We start from the raw sequence: 4,466 nt of genomic DNA, 5'->3' as shown, positions 1-4,466 counted from the left end.
TGAGACAAACTGTCGCCGGAGCAGAAGAACGAAATGGCCTCCATTTTAGCCGGTTGGCAGGCCGGTAGGCAGTCGGAGACCGACAACGCCCACCTGAGAACGTGGCCAAGGTCGAGCCAGCGTCACCCTCGCCGGTGCAATGCACCATGACCCTCGGGGAGGCCCGTCCCCATTACATGGACATGGTGCGGGAGAAGCAGTTTCAGGAGGCACATGCCGACGCCGCCTATAACCACCAGCTCCTCCAGGAGCACCTCTAGTTGGAGGAGCAGCTCAACGCCGGCAGGGAGATCACGCCGAACGTGGACGCGACGGGGCAGGGGGAGCTGCTCGAGTCCTACTGTCCCGCTCGCAACATCCACCGCGTCTGCAGGCGGTACCACCAGCGTCCGGCAGAACTGGAGGCCGCGTACATGGAGTTCAATGACGCGGTCGACTAGGTGTCCGGCAAGACCGACGGTGAGGAGGACATCGCCAAGGCTATGCCTCACCGCCACAACCACGAAGCCGGCACGTCCGTGGGCACTGCCGGCTGTGAGGAAGAGTAGTGCACGGTAGGTCACCGCCGCTCTGGTCCCAAGAAGGCCACTGCTCCTCCCCTCCCGTCGAAGCCAAGCTTGGTGGGATGAGCATCATTAGCCGATTAGTCGCTTGGCGGCGATGTGGAGGCGGAACTCGAGAGCGCCGAGGCGCAACTGGAGAAGACGAAGCTTCAGTTCTCGGGTTCATGTCTGGACATGGGGAATGTGTGTTGGTGATCATTTAGTTTATATTTAGGTATTATACCTCTAGAGTCAGACGAGCTTCGCTTTTAGTTGGAGTATGTCTGAAATGTAATGAATTTCGTCATGTTTATATGAAAATCGGCGTGTTTGCATGAATATCGTCCTGTTTATATTAAAATTTGTCATGTTTGTATTAATTATGTATTGTTTGTTTAAAAATTATTGACATGTATGCGGACAACATTGGATAGTCGGCTATCGCATCCGTGTCCGCGGACTTATCCACTAGTAGAAAAAAGGGGCAATTCTGAGACACATTAGTGTCGGTTTGATTTTGAGCCGGCACTAATGTGTCCATTAGTGCCGGTTCCAACGGCTAGCCGGCCGCTCTCATTAGTACCGGTTAGTGGCAAACTTTTAGCACCGGTTCGTGCCACGAACCGGTGCTAAAGAGAGTGGTGGCAGGATGTTGTCAGTCTGGGGCCCCTCCAGCACCTTTAGTACCGGTTCGTGGCACGAACCGGTACTAAAGGTCATCGTACATAAACCCTTCGTCCACCCGAGCTTACTCTGTTCTTCCCCTTTCCCCTCACTTTCTCTGTTTTCCCCCTCTCTTCCTCGAGCTCATCACAAATTTTGCCCAAAATTTGTCATGATTTGAAGGCCCCCATCCATTCAAATGATCACAAAGGTTAGCAACTTTGTCCTTTCATCTCTCATTGCTAGATTAGCTCTTGCAATGCTTTGTATAGTGATTAATTTGTGAGTTTAATAATTTGGGAGGAATTATATGTGCTAGTATTTGATTTATATGCAATTTGAGGTCAAAAATAACACTTAGTTTGCATATGTAGGTGTGGTTTACTTAGTGCCTTCTAAATCTCCATCGTAACCACCGTCGATCGTCCGCACTGTCCCGTCGCCGGCACCACCTTGTGGTGAGGCTCTTGTTCATGAATGTTTTACATTACCAAATTGATGTTTGTGTGATTTGGATATATAGTTACTCGTATAATTTTCTTACCCGTACATTGTTTGTTATACATAGTGTCATGGTTTTGATATCCGTCCCCGTCGGCCCTTGTCCTTGTTATGATTCGGATGTGGTATATTCTCTTTTCAAACTAGTTGTTGCATTTCGTGTTTATGACAAATTATGCCCATCAAGTTGACATAGATATTTTTATATAGGAGGTATGTGAACCGAAAATTCCAACCGACCCTATTGTCAAGAGGTTAAATTTAGTTGAAAGAGAAAACGAGTATTTGAAAGAAAAATTGAAAAGAATTGAGGGGGAGAAGATGGAATTGGAGTTGCATGTTGCCGATGTCGTCGATGATCACAAGATCAAGATGGAGAAAATGAGGTTGAAGATTAGAAAGATTAGAAAATATGCCATTAATAGTGTGGCTTGGTATCATTATGCTGTTGGATCAATTGTTACCTTAGTTGCGATCTTGATCGCATTTGTTGTTGCATTTAAATTCTTTAGCTAGAGAGTTATTTGTATGTTGCATTTAATTAAGTGTTGTATGAACTTTATGTATGAACTTGTATTAATTTGGTCTATTCGGTGTTGTGTAATGAAGATGAGCCGATAATGGATGTATGATGATCGATGCTCTCCCGAGCTCATTAATGGCGTGCATACTTTTCTGCTTGCCGCTGAGGTAAACAAGCGGGCAGATGGTTTTATGCCTTGTCCATGTGCTGGCTGTAAGAATGGTCACAATTACTCTACGTCAAGAACCATTCACGTCCACCTATTTGAGTCCGGTTTCATGCCCCACTATAATGTTTGGACCAAGCACGGAGAAAGAGGGGTTATGATAGAAGACAATGAAGAAGAAGAGGACAACGACATATATCCTGGCCATGGGTTCCCTGAATACGATGATACAACAATGGGGGAAGAAGCTGAGCCGGCAATGCGGGAAGAAGCTGAAGAAGAGGCATCAGATGAGCCCGCTGATGATTTAGGTCGGGCCATTGCCGATGCAAAAAGAAACTGCGCAAGTGATTTGGAGAGGAAGAAGTTGCAGCGCATGTTAGAGAATCACAAGAAATTGATCCCCCCGCTTGTTTTGCCAACAACACATGAGAGGAGGCCGCACGCCCAATATTATTGTGGGCAAACCGTTAACGTTCCCCAGCTAGGCGATGTGGTAATAACTGAGGAGCATATAATGCAGGCTAAAATGCTCAAGATATCTGTTGGACAACTCCTCGATATTGAGCCCATGTCTTCGCTTAGAGAGGAGGAAATAAAACGAAAATATGTCTGGGGCCAACCTTTGGTCGAGCCAGACAAGGTCAAGAACCTCTCAACGAGAATGTATGAATTGCATCAATGGTACATGAACATTACCAAGATTTCCAATCGAGAGTCCCTCATGGTGAATGTCAAGGCGGAGCATTACTACCATGAGAAAGCTCTGTGCGTTGAGTATTCAGAACTATTTCAGTTATACAATCAAAACGCACTCGACAAATCTATTGTCAGTTGCTATTGTCTGTAAGTGATTTCTTTCTGTAATTTCTTATCAATCATTACATGTAATTATCCTTACTATATATTCTTTTCTGTGGTTTTATATGCAGGATGAAGATGTATGAAATGAAAAAATATGGACGCTATGGCATTGGGTTCATTGACCCAAATACCATTAATGAGTACACATGAAATCTTGCAACTTCTCAAGCAAGTGTAGAGGAAAGCATGTTAGAGTTCTTGAAGCACCTCAATACCAATGAAAATATACTACTTCCTTACAACTTTCTGTGAGTCATACTGTCTTGTAATATAAATTTTTTTTTGCTTACTAGCTAGCTAGATGTTAATAATTAAGTGTATACGGTTTACGATAGTTGATTAATTTTATGCACATGCTCGCTTAATTAAGACATGCAAACATGTGCACATGTAGTTTCCACTGGATCTTGTTAGACATTAAAGTCGACAAAGGAACAGTTGAAGTACTGGACTCACTACTTAAAGAAGATAAAGACTACACCATTATGAAGGGGATAGTCAACAGGTAATTTCAATCATTATTAACTATATCTTGGCCTATTATTAGTTCGTCATCTCCTGATATGAACTATTTAATAACCCCTTTATTAATTTTCTTTGCCGGCGGGCAGGGCTTGGGCAAAGTTCATCAAGGTGACTCCGGGCAAATGGCCAAAAAAGTTGTTTTGGCATGGACCAAACGTAAATAATTAAGTAGTACTAGCTAGCTACCATCTCTTTAATTCTTGTTTCAATACCATTAATTAATTATCATGCTTGATTAATCATTATCTGATTCAATTCCATTCTCATAAAGGCCCTGAAGCAGGCGCCGGGGAATGATCTGTGTGCATTCTACGTTTGCGAGAACATTCGCATGATGGCGTCCGAAAGGAGCAGATCTCAAAGACAGGACTGGGTACGTTTGTCAGAACACTATTCACACCATTATCGATATCTTGTCACACAACTAATACACATGCAGAGAGGTGCGGGATAAGCTCCTACCAGCAGACCGCATACTAGCACTTCAAGAGGAAATAGCCGGATTTTTGCTCGACCAGGTCATAGATCCCAAAAGAGAATACTATTACCCGCTATTGCCCCCATGAACCACTTGTCATCGTGCTCTGAAGGCACCAAGGCAACATGTAGGAGAAATTGTATATGTATATACATGTGTATGTGTGAATAATTAATGGTGTTGATTGTGAGACATTCGATGATA

The sequence above is a fragment of the Triticum dicoccoides genome, chromosome 7B (genome assembly GCF_002162155.2).
Source record: "Triticum dicoccoides isolate Atlit2015 ecotype Zavitan chromosome 7B, WEW_v2.0, whole genome shotgun sequence".
Taxonomy (NCBI): domain Eukaryota; kingdom Viridiplantae; phylum Streptophyta; class Magnoliopsida; order Poales; family Poaceae; genus Triticum; species Triticum dicoccoides.
This window is presented reverse-complemented; position numbering follows the sequence as displayed.